Here is a 17,500-nt window from a genome sequence, read left to right on the forward strand (position 1 = left end):
CACACACACACACACACACACACACACACACACACACACACACACACACACACACACGCACGCATGCACGCACACCTGCTTGTGTGTGTGTGTGTGTCAGTGTCTGTCTGCGTGTTAGAGAGAGAGAATGTGTGAGTGTGTTTGTCTCTATGTTTGTGTGTGTGTGCACGCTGAAGTGTGTGTGTCCATGTGTGTGTCTGTCTGTGTCTCTGTGAGTGTGTGCATGCATGTCTGTGTTTTCTGTGTGTGTGTGTGTGCGTGTGCGTGTGTGTGCGTCACACACTCTTGAGGTCTGCAGCTGTATCTCTGGCCCTCAGGCTCCTGCACAGTGAAGGTGTTCTGCTAAAACTCGTCTAGAAACAATCTGTGCAGCGCTGCAGGACACACACACACACACACACACACACACACACACCGTCTGTGGAGAGCACGCTGAGCTGCTGCCAGATCACACACAAATGCAGATGCAACTGCCGGACTCTGATACTGACCAAACACACCAATAGACACACACACACCAGTGCACACCAGCGACCAAACACACACACACACACTTTACACACACACAAACATGCATGCACGCGCACACGCACACACACAAGCCAAAAGATAAAGCTGAAATATAAAATGTGAGAGACGAAGATCCACAAATAATTTAATTTAATATTATTGTTTCTCAAAAGAAGTCAGAGAGATCAACAATTTAGTATTAATATAATAATAATAATAATAATAATAATAATAATAATAATAATAATATTTTTTATAATAATAATGATAATAAAAATGAAAACAATAATAATAATATTGATAATAATAATAATAATAATAATAATAATAATAATATTAATAATGTTGTTGTTGTTGTTGTTGTTTTTATTATCATCATCATCATCATCAATATTATTACTACTACTATTATAAATATTAATCTAATAATAATACCAATGTCAATAATAATGACAATTTGCAATATTTAATAATAATTAATAATGATAAACTTCTGCTGCAGCTCCTTCTGCTTGCCAAAGATTAATAATTAAAGATGTTTAATTATTTTCTAAACTCTTACAGCATTAATGTTTCATACGTTCATTTGAAAAGCAGATGAGCGTAAATAAACAAACAGAAATCACAGAATTCATCATCAATAAACTAAACACCTTTTTCCACCTGATTAAATATGATTCCACATTATTAACGTTTAATGACCCATTTATAATGTCAGTGTATTAAAGATGCTTTATTTAATTGAAGATTATCTGCAGATATTTAAATATGCAAATATCCAGAAATTGTTCAAGGAATCCAAAAGCACAAACTCTACCGTTAAAAGAAATTATGAAATTATTCATCATTCATTTTCTTTTCAGCTTAGTCCATTTATTAATCAGAGGTCGCCACAGTGGAATGAACCGTCAACTATTCCAGCATATGTTTTATGCAGCGAATGACCTTCCAGCCACAACCCAACACTGGGAAACACCCATACACACTCATTCACACACACACTCATACTCTATGGCCAGTGTAGTTGATCAGTTCCCCTATAGCGCATGTGTTTGGACTGTGGGGGAAACCGGAGCACCCGGAGGAAACCCACGCCAACACGAGGAGAACATGCAAACTCCACACAGAAACACACACTGACCCAGCCGAGACTCAAACCAGCAACCTTCATGAACCCTTAAGTCAACAGGAGTAAGTATCCCCCTCGCCCGTGTGAACCCGTTATGTACTATGTTCATCTCCAGCTGCACACAGTGAAGAGTGTGAGTTTGCTCTGGATTAGCGCTGACGCTCTTCAGTGACAGTAAAAGCAGAGTAAAGGGATTGCTCTGTAATGGAGTGCTGGATTTACAGTGTGAATGTGGATCCGGGGCCCGTCTGATGAATGATGGCGGCCCCGAGTCCATCAGCTGCTGATATTATCATCTCTGGGCTCTCGGAGGTCAATAACAGAGTCTGATGGATGGAGGAGACGCCGATCTGACAAAACCTGCCTCTGAGTCCAAGGAGAGCAGCGGCGACGGACCGCGCTTTACTCTTATTTACTGCGCTGTTTACTGAAGGCTGTAAAACTGCTGACGGTTCAATCAACAGCTGAGCAGGGGAACAACGCCGATGCAGAGGGTCATCTACATATACCGCTCTAGACTAAACTATTATTACTCTTTAATTGTGTTGTTTTTAACCATAATCATTTGAATAATTAATTTCTAATAACTGATTATTTTGTCTTTGCTATGATGACCATGCAGTGAAATCCACTAGAGGGCGCTGATGCATCTTTTCGAATCTGAAATACGTTACTTAGGGTCAGTTTTCTGTATGTTCAGACGGTTAATCCACTAGAGGGCGCTGCTATGTTTTTGCGAATATTGAAATACGTTACTTAGGGTCAGTTTTTATACGTTTTAGAGGATCAATCCACTAGAGGGCACTAATACGTTTTTGTAAATCTGAAATACGTTACTTAGCGTCTATTTTGTTGTTTGTTTCAAAAGATAAATCCAGTAGAGGGCGCTGATACATTATGTGAATCTAAAATACGTTACTTAAGGGCTGTTTTTTGAACATTTCAGATGTTAAATCTACTAGAGGGCGCTGCTACGTTTTTGCAAATCTGAAATACGTTACTTAAGGTCTGTTTTTTATACACTTTATAAGATGAATGCACTAGAGGGCGCTGCTACGTTTTAGCGAATATTAAAATACGTTACTTAGGGTCTGTTTTTTAATATGTTTTAGATTAATAATCTACTAGAGGGTGCTGCTACGTTTTTGTGAACATTTAAATACATTACATAGGGTGAGTTTTTTGTATGTTTCAGACGGTTAATCCACTAGAGGGCGCTGCTACCTGTTTGCGAATATTGAAATACGATACTTAGGGTCCGTTTTTTATACGTTTTAGATGGTTAATCCACTAGAGGGCGCTGCTACGTTTTTGCGAATATTGAAATATGATACTTAGGGTCTGTTTTTTGTATGTTTCGGATATTTCTATACTAGAGGGCACTGCTACGTTTTTGCAAATATTGAAATACGTTACTTAGGTTTTTTTTTTATTCGTTTTAGATGGTTAATCCACTAGAGGGCGCTGATACCTGTTTGCGAATATTGAAATATGTTACTTAGGGTCTGTTTTTTAGTATGTTTCGGATGTTTCTTCACTAGAGGGCGCTGCTACGTTTTTGCGAATATTGAAATACGTTACTTAGGGTCTGTTTTTATTCGTTTTAGATGGTTAATCCACTAGAGGGCGCTGATACCTGTTTGCGAATATTGAAATATGTTACTTAGGGTCTGTTTTTTTGTATGTTTCGGATGTTTCTCCACTAGAGGGCGCTGACATTTAGCTTACATTTATGTCAGAGATCAGCAACTATTCATAAACTAATTTTTCAGCACTCCAAATCGCCCCCTGTGGTTTCAAATAATAGTATAACAGAGACAGAGTCAAACACAGAAGCCTTAACGAGTATTTGTGAACGTGTAAATGTAGCTCTGAAGTGGCTTATGGTCGTTTTGTTTATCTATAATAAAGAAATAAATGATTATTCTGTATATTTGACTATTCAGAGTTGTGCATAGAGGTCTTTGATTGGCTTTGTGTGTGGGTATTTAATTTAATCCTGCAGGTTTCGAGAGGTTTTCAGCATTTTTCTGAGCTTCTCCAAGGCTGATGTGTGTCCGTGAGCTATCGGCTCCTCCAGCAGACTAATGACTCCAGTAATGAAGCGTCGTTTGACTGCATGATTCATTCAAACGCTCCAATCTTTACTGCCGTGTTTGTAAAGGCAGGCTGTATATCAGCGTGGAGTCGCTTAGCTTGGCCTTGTTCGCTCTTAACTCTTCAACTAGCAGAATTATCACTGCTGCAGTGGCCATAGTGCTCAATCTGAGACTGTACGGCTGACCACACTATTATTAGCACTCCAGTACAATTTAATCTATTTCAAATATTTCGCAAGTGCTGATTAACAGAGAGAAGTCGTTTAAAAACATTGTTAAACATAATACTTTTATTAACTAATTTATTTTGCTGTATGATAAATCCACTAGAGGGCGCTGCCACATTTTTGCGAATGTAAAAATTCATTATGATACAATGTTTTCTACATTTTAGATGACAAACCCACAAGAGGGCGCTGTTCAATTTTGTTGAATTAGAAATACATTACTTAGCGCACTTTTTTATATGTTTCAGATCATAAATCCACTGAAGGGCAGTGTTTGCATCTGAAATACATAGATTAAGATAATTTCTTGTAGGTTTCAGACAATAAATGCATTAGAGGGCGCTGTTTGCATTATCGCGAATCTGAATACATTACAAAGGGTTCTTTTTGTGTTATTCATATTGCTTGAATTGAAAATACAACAAACATACAGGCTTTATTTCAACAGATATCACATTGCAAATTGTCAAAATGTTGGTCTGGGTGGATTTGGTGTTAATGTAAGCAAACAGAGCCAGTCTGAGGACATTTTTTGCCCATCTAAAATACATGAATTAAGGTATTTTTGTGCGTTTCAGATTACAAATCCACTAGAGGGCGCTGTTACATTTTTGTAAATATGAAATACATCATTTAAAGAACTTCTTTTGTATGTTTCAGACAATTAATCCACTAGAGGGCGCTGTTTGCATCATTGTCAATCTGAGATATATTATTTAGAGTACATTTTTTGTACATTTACATGATAAATCCACAAGAGGGCGCTGTTACGATTTTGCGAATCTGAAATATATAGTGTGGGTTCTTTTTTCGGGATACGTTTTGCCAAAAGTAGGCGAATTATAAATATACAGGCCTTATTTTAACAAAGATATTACAAAATGCAAAATGTAAAAACTTTTGGTCTGAGTGGAGTTAATGTAGGCAACCAGAGCTGGTCTGAGAGCACGGTTTGCATCTGAAATACATGAAATCAGATGAACATTTCAGATGACAAATCCACTAGAGGGCGCTGTTAAACTTGAACTAATTTGAAATACATTATTTAGTGCACTTTTTGGTATGTTTCATATGCCAAATCCACCAGAGGGCGCTGCTACAGTTTTCGGTAAAGCAGAAATTATTGCCTGAGGTACATTTTTTTTTGTATGTTTTGCCTGTTGTAAAAGTCAGCGTACTAGTCTTATACAGGCTTTATTTAATCAGGGATATCACATTGTAACATGTAAAAACAGCTTTGGTGGATTTGGTGTTAATGTAAACAACCAGAGCCGGTCTGAAATACAGTACTTACAGAACTTTATTGTACTTTTCAGATGACAAATCCACTAGAGGGCGATGTTTGCATTATTGCAGATCTGAAATATAGTATTCAGTGTACTTTTCTGTACATTACAGATCATAAATCCATTGAAGAGCACTGTTTTTATTTTTGCAAATCTAAAATATGATATAAAGAGCACATTTTATTGTAAGCTTCAGATGACAGATCCACTAGAGGGTGCTGTTTATTTTTTGTAAATCTGAAATACAGTATTTAGTGCACTTTTTTGTATGTTTCATATGCCAAATCCACTAGAGGGCGCTGCTTCATTTTTCAAATTTGAAATACATTATTTAGTGCACTTCATTGTACATTTCAAATGATGCATCCACTAGAGGGCACTGTCTTTTTTTGTGAATCTGAAATACTTATAATAGGCAACTGGAGGCGATCTGGAGTGCACTACTTAAGAGTACTTCTTTGTACGTTTCAGATGACGAATCCACTAGAGGGCGCAGTTTTCATTATTGCAGATCTGAAATATATTATTCAGTGTACATTTCAGATAACAAATCAACTAAAGGACGTTTTTTTATTTTTTGCAAATTTGAAACGTGATATAAAGAGTAAATTTTATTGTACCTTTCAGATGACAAATCCACTAGAGGGCGCTGTAAATTTTTTTGTGAATCTGAAATACATTGTTTAGCGCACCTTATTGTATGTTTTATATGACAAATCCACTAGGGGGCGCTACTACATTTTTACGAATCTGAAATACATTGTTTAGCGCACCTCATTGTAGGTTTAAGATGACAAATCCACTAGAGGGCGCTGTTAAATTTTCTGTGAATCTAAAATAAATGAACTAAGATACATTGTTTGTATGTTTTGCCTGTTGAAAAAGTCAGTCTACTACTCTTCTACAGGCTTCATTTCAGCAGAGATATCACATTGCAACATGTAAAAACAGCGTTGCTGGATTTGGTGTTAATGTAAGCAACCGGAGCCGGTGTGAACAAACAAACACTCTATAAACTCAACAGTGAGCAGTGAAAGCAGTATTGAAGCGCAGACGCTCCGGCTCCAGACTCTGATTAAACCCTGGCTGATTATTCTCCATCAGCGCTGAGGAACGCATCACATTACTGCACCGCTCACAAAAACGCAACTAATTAGTGCTGTTTGTCAAGGCAAGAATGACTATTATTACCACTCACCGCTCAAATCATGAGTCTTGTAGAGCAGAGGTGTGCTGTAATACTGAACGCAGCACATCCACCAAAATATCACAGATCTACACCAGCTTTACTACTGTTCAATGCTTTTTACAGGAGATATCGTAACACTTGAGCATAATGGTCCATTAGTTCATGTATTTACTAACATTAAGTCTGAATGACCTTAATTAACATAGCTCAACATTTACTAATGCATTATTAAAATCTACAGTCGTGCTTGTTAACATTAGTGAATGCAGGCTGAGATAACATCAACTAATGATCTTTAACTTTAATAACCTAACAATGATGCAGTAAATGTATTACTTATTGTTTGTTCATGTTAGTAAATACATTATCTAATGCAGGGGTTCCTAAAGTGGCCCACTGCGGCCTCACAACAAGAAGGTCTCTGGTTTGAGTCTTGGCTGGGTCAGTGTGTGTTTCTGTGTGGAGTTTGCATGTTCTCCCTGTGTTGGTGTGGGTTTCCTCCGGGTGCTCCGGTTTCCCCCACAGTCCAAACACATGCGCTATAGGGGAACTGATCAACTAAACTGGCCGTAGAGTATTAGTGTATCAATGAGTGTGTATGGGTGTTTCCCAGTGATGGGTTGCAGCTGGAAGGGCATTCACTGCGCAAAGCATATGCTGGATAAACTGGCGGTTCATTCCGCTGTGACGAACCCAGATTAATAAAAGGACTAAGCCGAAAATAAAATTCAAGAATGAAATGAATAAAAAAAATTACAATTAAAAAAGTTAAAATTTTAATTTAAAAAATAACAATAAAATAAAATAACTATAATAAAAAATAATTGGATTAAAATTAAAATATTAAAAATAAATAAAAAAATAAAATGACAATAGTAAAAATAATTAAAAAAATAAAAGTTAAAATTAAATTAAATAATAAATTTAAAATGCAAAAAATTGAAAACATAAAAATTGAATAAAATAAAAAATAATAAATATAAAATAATAAATTATAAAATTAACAAGAAGTAAACAATTTATTTAAAAATAAAATGACAATAATAAGTAAACATAATTTAAATTAAGTCTAAAAAAATAAAAATAAAATTAAATAAATTAAAAAAAAATAAAAATAAATAAATAAATAAATAAATAAATAAATAAAACACAAAATTAAATAAAACTCATTGGTTAGCTCCATAGCCTCACTGTAAGAAGGTCTCTGGTTTGAGTCTCGGCTGGGTCAGTTGGTGTTTCTGTGTGGAGTTTGCATGTTCTCCCCTTGTTGGCGTGGGTTTCCTCCGGGTGCTCCGGTTTCCCCCACAGTCCAAACACATGCACTATAAGGGAATTGGGTACGCTAAATTGGCTGTAGTGTATAAGTGTGTATGGGTGTTTCCCAGTGATGGGTTGCAGCTGGAAGGGCATACACTGCTTAAAACATATGCTGGATAAGTTGGTGGGTCACTCCGCTGTGGCGACCCCTGATTAATAAAGGATTGACTAAGCCGAGAAGGAAATGAATGAATGAATCTGAGGAGAATATCTAATGTCAATATGAGACGACTCCCTCAGTTCAGATTATTCGGCCTGTTTAATGGAAATCTCTCTTCATTCTGACTCTGAAAACAGCACTATATGTTGTGCTGGTCTAGAAAATGCTCCTTGATTTAAGGGTTTGTAGGTATTTGGACTCGAGCGGCAGGTTGTTTGCAGTGTACACTGGTATAAATCGATCTCAAACATGAAGCAACACATAATTATAGAGTTAAACAGTAGAGTATCTGTTACCAGCGCTGACTCAGTAAACTGCAGAGTACCGCTGTGTATCGTGGGAAGAAGACACTGGATATGAGCTGCAGGATTAAACCTGAGACTCTGGAATAAACCTTGTCGTTTCTCGCTCGAGGCCAACACCACCTGAAGTCCACACAGCAGAAAAAACATCCAGTAATGAGCAGCTTCTTCAGTGTTCTCTGTGTTTTGTGGTGGTGATTTGCATTATGGGATGTCGATCTCGGCTCTGTCCACTTCTGATGTTGATAGTTCAACTCTACAGTTTAGCACAGGGACTTTTACTGGCATTTCAGAGGTTTGAAATAATATAAAGCATACGAGATAATACCTAGAGGAATCAGTCAAACAACAGTAACTGTGCTGCTGTTTATGACAAGCTTTCTGTAGCGTAATATACAACACCAACACACACGATACAGCACTGCACACTGTTACACATGCTCAGTACAGACACCTTTAAAGCTAATCAAGGGTAAACGTTGTAAGATCAAGATCCCATAATGCAAATCACAAGCAGAAATAAACCGGGAAAACTAAAAACAAGAACCGTAAAATGTGGAAAACTGCTCATATTTAGCTTTATAGATATATATATATATAGGCAGGGCTTGACGTTAAGTTTTTGGATCAGCAGCCACTGTGGCTGTATTCAATATTACTAGCCGCTCTGTATTTTCACTCGCCACAGTTCTGTTGTTTGGAAAATATATTTTATATGCATAAATGTGACTTTGACATGCTGAAATGACTTGATTTAGATGTTGTGTCGTGTCCACACGCCTCCTCATTCATTGCACGCTCTGTGTGTGTTGTGTATGAGCTGTGTGTGAGCATGAGCACATGTGCTGTGCGTGCTTCACTCGACTTTTCAGGGCTCCACATTATGGATTTACCCTTTTTTTCATATAACTAATTTCTTCTCAGCTACAAATTGTAACTAATTCAAAATAAAAACAAGCTAAACATAGCTGTGTACATGCACTTTTTATTAATCAAAACCTGTAGAAAAATTACATTTAAAAACAAGTTATTGCCATAGATCTAAATCCCGCATTTGGCAGGTTGGCCAAACATCAAGCCCTGTATATATATATATTCTTTTATATTTCAGGAAATGATTGCATTTTAAAATATATTTAAATAGAAAATACTTATTTTAAATACAGAAAAAAGTTTCCTCTGTACTTTTTATATATATATATATATATATATATATATATATATATATATATATATATATATATATATATATATATATATATCGGGCTCTAGTCTAACAATGATATAATATAATATAATATAATATAATATAATATAATATAATATAATAATAATAAAAACAATAATAATAATAGAAATAATAATAAAAATAATATTCCCAGAGATGGGTTGAGGCAGGAAGGGCATCCGCTGCGTAAAAACTTTTTTAAAAAGTTGGTGGTTCATTCGGCTGTGGCGACCCCGGATTAATAAAGGGACTAAGCTGACAAGAAAATGAATCAATGAATAATAATAATCATAATCATAATAATAATAATAATAATAATAATGATAAAAATAATTATAGTAAAAATAATAATAATATAAATAAAAAAACATATAATAATAATAAATAATAATAATAATAATAATAATAATAATAATAATAATAATAATAATAAAATAATAAAAAAATAATAATAATGAAAATAAAAAATAATAATATTTTTAATAATAATAATAATAATAATAAAAATAATAATAATAATAATATTGAAAATAAAAAAATTATAATAAAAATTTAAATAATAATAATAATAATAATAATATAAACAATAATGGTATAATAAATGATGGATACCGATACATCAGAGAGAGGCTATCGGCCGATACAACTATATATATTGATCTGGCTCTGGTCTATAAGGTAACAACAATATAATAACAAATATATATATCCCAGTACTGGGTTGCAGCTGGAAGGGCATCTGCTGTGTAAAACATATGTGAATAGTATAATAATATGATAAATAATGGATGTTGATAGATCGGTGAGAGACTTATATTGTCCGATAAAATCATCAAAACAATATATTTATATATGGATCAGGCTGTAGTCTATAAGGTAACAACAATATAATGTAATAACTTTGTTTGGAATGGGTTTGTCTGAAAGAACATTGTGGTTTCAGTTGACTAAATATAATCTAAAATTACTTTAAAAACTAAAGGAAAAATGATGATTGAATCTGCCTAGACTAAAAACAGTATGATCATGACTGAAACTAAAACAGCTTGACACACAGACTAGACTAAAGCTCAAACTATACAGCCACAGCAGTCAAAATGCCATTAAAACACAGCAGAAGACTGGAGGAGATGTGGAAGAAACTAGTCCTGCTAGTCTATAAACTGGAGCATTAGTGCAGCTTAAATCTTCAGAGAAACTCTTAGACTTTAGAAAAACTTTGGAAAACTGTTTTGAACAGAACTCATTATTTGGGACACTGAAGTGAAGAAGCGCACGCTTGTTTAGCATTTTGGTCATTTCAGATGTCAGATATAAGAATGAACAATAGTGCAGAATCTGCTATAAATCAGCTGAAGTCTCAGAAACGATGAACTCAGAGAATAATTACTGCATTTTACCAAGATAAAATCAACATTACTGGACGATAACTAATACACCCAGGACGATTCTTGTGATTAAAATAATGAAGAAATCTTAGCAGACGCAGCTCGACTAAAACTCCTCCAGATTAATCAAAGTCTGAAGATCTGATCTAATGAGAGGAAGGAGAACATTAACATTTCGGCAGAAACACAGGGAAATAAACGGCCTCTGCCGTCCTAATGCTAATCAGACAACTCGACATGAAGCTAATGCTAATATCGCAACATTTACACAATGTCAGTGTGGCCGGAGAGCAGGATTATTCTGCTGCTTCTAGATGCAGATTTGACTGGAAACATTAAAGACCAAAACTCATTCAAAAGCAGCAGTCTGGAGAAATCATTTGTGTAAATTCACAACACTAGACACAATTAGCACACACCATTTAGCATCAGTTTAGCTTCCGTTAACACTAAAACCACCGAGGCGGCCATGTAGACAGTTTTTACATTAGATAACATGTTAAAATAAAGCACACATATCTATAATACCCTGATGTTTTCTAAATATGTGTGCATTTCTTTCTTAAATAGTTATTTTATTCAAATTACGAAACACAAATGAGTATTTCTACCGCTAACACCTTAGCTGTCTCCGCTATCTGTGCACTTACGTTTACTATTACATCCTAATCTGATCATGATGACTACTGTACATATCGTTGTAAACATCTCACTCTTCTGATGACATATTTCACCACAGTTTTATGTTGTCATGTAGGAAGAGTACAAGATTAACACACATTTACTGCCACCCTACAACCTGTGGGACTGTTTACCGTATTTTACCCATAATGTTATAGTCTAAATATAAATCAATCATGATCAACTATATATCATCTGAAAGCCTAACATGTCTCGCTTTTATATCCGCCGGCTGATTTTTGATAGTTATTACTGAGCAGCAGTTATTAATTAATTAGCGGCAAGAATACTGAGAGTGGTAAAACATTACTTTGCTACAGCAATCCACATGTAAACATTGTTCAGAGTCTAATTTAACCAAATATCCCCAAACTACTGTAGACTGTGACGCCTGCATTACTAATATTACAAATAAATATGAAAGAAGACGGTTAATACTCCTCAAAACACACATGGAATTAGGGGGCGCTCTTGCATGATCACCAATGTAAACTGAGTGTGGTCATGTCTGGTACTGCAGCCTAACTCAACACTGCTGAGCGCTCATGTTTTGAGATATACACTCCAAACTTGGAACATAATTTGTTCAGATGATTAGCTTTGATCAACTTTGGGCTAAAACTGCTTTGGTAAAATACATGTTTCATGTGCTTTATTAAAGCAAATCCTTTGTATTATTGAACTTTATGAACTTTTAAAACTCATTTTCAGAGACTGTATTACCAAACAGATCATGTTTTCAGGATTATGACATAAATATGTAATGAAAGACACTCAAAGCTTAACTTCAATATTTCAGTAGAAGCTTTGAATGTACATCTGACATGATGATATGACGTCTTCTATGAGAACGTTCTGAATGACCACTAGTACTTATACAATTCTACAGTGTTTACTGAGCAGGAAATGCCCTTATTAATCTTTTAATCAACTATTAAACTATTTTTCATTTGTAAAAGACTGAATAGATAAACCTCTATGAACACGTGAAACTCTTGAGCTCAGAGGCTGCAGGAAGTATGGCTTCTCGTTATGATTTGAAGCTGCTCTCCAGCTGTCGATGTGATTGATTGATTGACAGGTGTCAGAGTGACAGCTGCAGTCGTCATGGGTAACGAGAGACAGTCAGTTTCCTCATGGAGAAAGATAGAGCGAGAGTTTCAGACAGGCGCGCACACACACACACACACACACACACACAGACACACACACACACACACACACACACACACACACACAGACACATACACACACACACACACACACACACACACACACACACACACACACACACACACACAGACAGAGGGCCGTCAGATCAGTGTCTGTCCTTGTGGAAAACCTTCTGCTCGGCTGCTGAATGCACACACACACACACACACACACACACACACACACACACACACACACACACACACACACACACACACACTTTCACACTGTAAACGCTGTAATGTGGAGTTGCAGATAATCGAGGAGTGTATTGATGACACAGAAGCTCTTAAAGAGAAACACTCTCATTTCTGAACTCAGTCAAGTCTATAGACTGAACACGTAACACACTCCAACACGCGTGACCTTAACGTGAACACTCGATCCAAATGCTGCTCGTCTACAGGAATTGAGAAGGGGCTCATTAAAAGACAAATAATGTTAAATAATTGCCTTTAATAAATAAATGAAAGAAAAATGAAAGAATGTGCTGCCTCACACACCATAGCTGATCTGAACTGAAGCCTCCATCTCAACACTCAACATTAAAATGAGGGATTAAACATGAATCATGAATCTTACACTGAAGTGAATCATGAATCAATGTGAATCGTGAATCTTGAACTGATGTGAATCATGAATCTTGAACTGATGTGAATCATGAATCTTGAACTGATGTGAATCTCTTGAACTGATGTGAATCATGAATCTTGAACTGATGTGAATCATGAATCTTGAACTGATGTGAATCATGAATCTTGAACTGATGTGAATCTCTTGAACTGATGTGAATCATGAATCTTGAACTGATGTGAATCATGAATCTTGAACTGATGTGAATCTCTTGAACTGATGTGAATCATGAATCTTGAACTGATGTGAATCATGAATCTTGAACCTATGTGAATCTTGATCTGGTACAAATCATGAATCTTGAACTGATGTGAATCGTAAATCTTGAACTGATGTGAACCATGAATCTTGAACTGATGTGAATCTCTTGAACTGATGTGAATCATGAATCTTGAACTGATGTGAATCATGAATCTTGAACTGATATGAATCATAAATATTAAACTAATGTGAATCATAAATCTTGAACTGATGTGAATCATGAATCTTGAACATATGTGAATCTTGATCTGATACGAATCATGAATCTTGAACTGATGTGAATCGTAAATCTTGAACTGATGTGAACCATGAATCTTGAACTGATGTGAATCTCTTGAACTGATGTGAATCAGGAATCTTGAACTGATGTGAATCAGGAATCTTGAATTGATATGAATCATAAATATTAAACTAATGTGAATCATGAATCTTGAACCAATGTGAATCGTAAATCTTGAACTGATGTGAATCATGAATCTTGAACTGATGTGAATCTTGATCTGATACGAATCATGAATCTTGAACTGATGTGAATCGTAAATCTTGAACTGATGTGAATCATGAATCTTGAACCAATGTGAATCGTAAATCTTGAACTGATGTGAATCATGAATCTTGAACAAATGTGAATCGTAAATCTTGAACTGACGTGAATCATGAATCTTAAACTGATGTGAATCAAGAATCTTGAACTGATATGAATCATGAATCGTAGCCTGATGTGAATCTTGATCTGATATGAATTATAAATCTTAAACCAATGTGAATCAAGAATCTTGAAGTGATGTAAATCAATAATCTTGAAGTGATGTGAATCATGAATCTAGAACTGATGTGAATCATGAATCTTGAATTGATGTGAATATTGATCTGATATGAATCATGAATATTGAACCAATGTGAATCATGAATCTTGAAGTGATGTGAATCATGAATCTTGAAGTGATGTGAATCATGAATCTTGAACTGGTGTGAATGGTGACTGATGAAGCGCAGTGAATCATGACTGTGTCGCTGTAAAGGGACAGAATCTCCAGAGCGGTTGGTGTTTGTCAGATGTGAAGGGAACCGTGGATGTGGTAATGAACTGACCGCTCAAAGAAACACACGTTCCATCTGTCCACCCACACGTTCATCTCTCTCTCTCCGTCTGATGGCATGTATTGTGTCTGGTTCCTCTATTATCCAGCTGAGGGTTCCTGAAAGAGCCGCCGTGTCGATCTGTGGCTGCTGGAGAGTGTTTAATATGATGCCCTGCACACTTCCCTCAGCTGCAGGATCCACACTACTGAGACGCCTACATAGACACCATTATAGCACTCCCTAAAGACCACTAAAGATGTGTGTTAACAAAGATGACAGCCCGTGTGTGTGTGTGTGTGTGTGTGTGTGTGTGTGTGTGTGTGTATGGATAATATATATGCACAAGCAAACATTTATATTTCACAAGGTAGTTTTTATATTACACACACACACACACACACACACACACACACACTCCAGTGTGCGCAGTCATTGTGCTGAGTTTCTGTTCTCTCTAAATCTTGAGCATCCAATCAGAACCGCCGCTGAGCTGTGACTGACAGTGATGAATGTCCCGCCCAGCTCTCATCAGCTCTGTTAGCAAAGCCAGCAAAGCATGCTGGGAGTATCCAGAAACACACACACATGCACGCACACGCACGCACACACACACACACACACACACACGATCCGTCAGTGGAGAGAACTTACTGAGACAGACTCATTCCTTATGTCACACGAGTGTGTGTCTGTTTGTGTGTGTTCAGTGTGTGTGTGTGTCTGTTCAGTTTGTGTGTTCAGTGTGTAAGTGTGTTCAGTGTGTAAGTTTGTGTGTGTTTGTTCAGTGTGTAAGTGTGTTCAGTGAGTGTGTGTGTGTTCAGTGTGTAAGTGTGTGTGTGTGTGTCTGTGTGTGCATGTGCGACTGTTTTCATGGTGTTGTGTGTGTGTTCAGTGTGGTTGTGTCAATGTATGTATGTATGTATGTATGTATGTGTGTGTGTGTGTGTGTGTGTGTGTGTGTGTGTGTGTGTGTGTGTGTGTGTTGCTTTTGTGTGCTGCAGGCGTAATTAGTGTCCTCCAGTCTGTCAGCTCATATTAGGACACACACACACTCCAGTCAGACACTCCAGTGCTTTTCATATTCCAGTCACACACACACACACACACACACACATGCAGCAGAGGTCGTGAGGTCAACTGTAGTCACTAGATCAGCACACAGGTTTACAGCTGAATGAACATCAGTGGAGAGAGAGTTACTCCTCTGACCTCTGACCTGTGCTCATGACATCATCATTCAGATCTGATGTGATTTGTGTGTGTGTGTTCATATCTGTTTGTGTGTGTGTGTGTGTGTGTGTGTGTGTATGCATTCTTGTATATATATGCCAATAGGGTCTTAAATCTGAACTCTCACAGACTCGTGGGGACTCACGTGTGTCCCAGTCTGTCCTAAACTGAGATGAACATCAGTCAACATGAGCATAAATCAGCAGAAAGAAGGAGTGTGAGGACGTAAACATGCAGATCTGAGACCTGTGAGGACTGTCCAGGAGGAGCGAGAGAGATCACACACACTCTGTACAGCAGGACATCAGTACAGCGACCGAGAGTCCTCATAAAACATGAAAACCCAATGTGTGTGTGTATATGTTTCAGATCCACTGCTGAAGCTCCACACGCACACGCGCACACACACACACACACACACGCACACGCACACACGCACACACACACACACACACACACACGCGCGCATAGATACAGAGAGTGTGTTTTACCTCTGGAAGTCCTGCTGCAGATGGTGAGGACCGGAGAGCTGAAACAGAAACACACACACACACACACACACACACACACACACACACACACACACACACACACACACACTCAGTTTAATCTCAGGAATCAGTCGACGGAGAAACACGTCTAAAGTTCATCACGGCATCGGCGGCGGCGGAGCGACGAAAGCTTCGTTTGGCGCATAATTGAAGCGCAGGCGACGCAAAGGTCAGAGATTATTGGACAGCTGACAGTCCTGCAGACACACACACACACACACACACATACACACACACACACACACCAGAGTTTAGAGGAGCCCAGGGTTCGGGTTGAGTTTTAATTTTTATATTAATCATAATTATAACCATTAATTAAGGCATTTACAGTTTTTTCCAGCTGCTGACACACAACATCTTAACTCGTCTCAGGATTTCTGAAACCGAGCGCAAAACTACACCTCACATGTCCAGAAGCAGAAGCTGTTTCTCAGCCATGAACTCAGATTTCATTTACATTCAACACTTTTCTCCAAACTCCACACACAACTCTCCACCTAAAACACTAAACTCTGGTCATGCACACACACACACGCACGCACACACAAACACACGCACGCATGCACACACACACACACACACACACATGCATGCACATGCACACGCACATACACACACACACACACACATGCATGCACACGCACACACACACACACAAACGCGAACGTGCACACGCACACAGACACACACGCACGCGCACACACACACACACACACTCTTGTAATGTTACGAGGGTACAATTCCAAAAATCTGCCATTAGAACAGACACAGATCCAGCGTTTCCCTTGTCTGTTTGTATTTGATTGATGAATGTATGATGGGTGCACTTCACACACACCAAACAGAGTTCACCACGGACACGACGACCTGATCACGAGCACGAATCAAACAGCGACTCTCCACTGTCACCATGACGTCAGCGCTGACACAGACAATAATAAACAAGCGAGAGTCATGGAGCACAGCCTGCTGGACACTCCAGCTCACACACACCAGCTCAGGGAAGAGTTCTGC

The 17,500-nt window shown here is 37.4% G+C and overlaps 1 protein-coding gene across 43 annotated transcripts in view; it reads right to left on the minus strand.

The window, feature by feature from the left end:
* LOC100330629 (receptor-type tyrosine-protein phosphatase delta) overlaps window positions 1-17,500 on the minus strand; it is a 334,931-nt gene that overhangs the window by 160,235 nt on the left and 157,196 nt on the right. For 41 of the 43 annotated variants that reach the window (XM_073907748.1, XM_073907745.1, XM_073907784.1 and 38 more), the window contains one exon: window positions 16,427-16,464. The exons of the other annotated variants lie outside the window; for them this stretch is intronic. The gene's annotated coding sequence lies outside the window, so the exon portion shown is untranslated. The remainder of the gene's footprint in view (window positions 1-16,426; window positions 16,465-17,500) is intronic. 43 annotated transcript variants of the gene reach the window in all.

Source organism: Danio rerio, chromosome 7 (assembly GCF_049306965.1).
Source record: "Danio rerio strain Tuebingen ecotype United States chromosome 7, GRCz12tu, whole genome shotgun sequence".
In the NCBI taxonomy this organism is placed as follows: domain Eukaryota; kingdom Metazoa; phylum Chordata; class Actinopteri; order Cypriniformes; family Danionidae; genus Danio; species Danio rerio.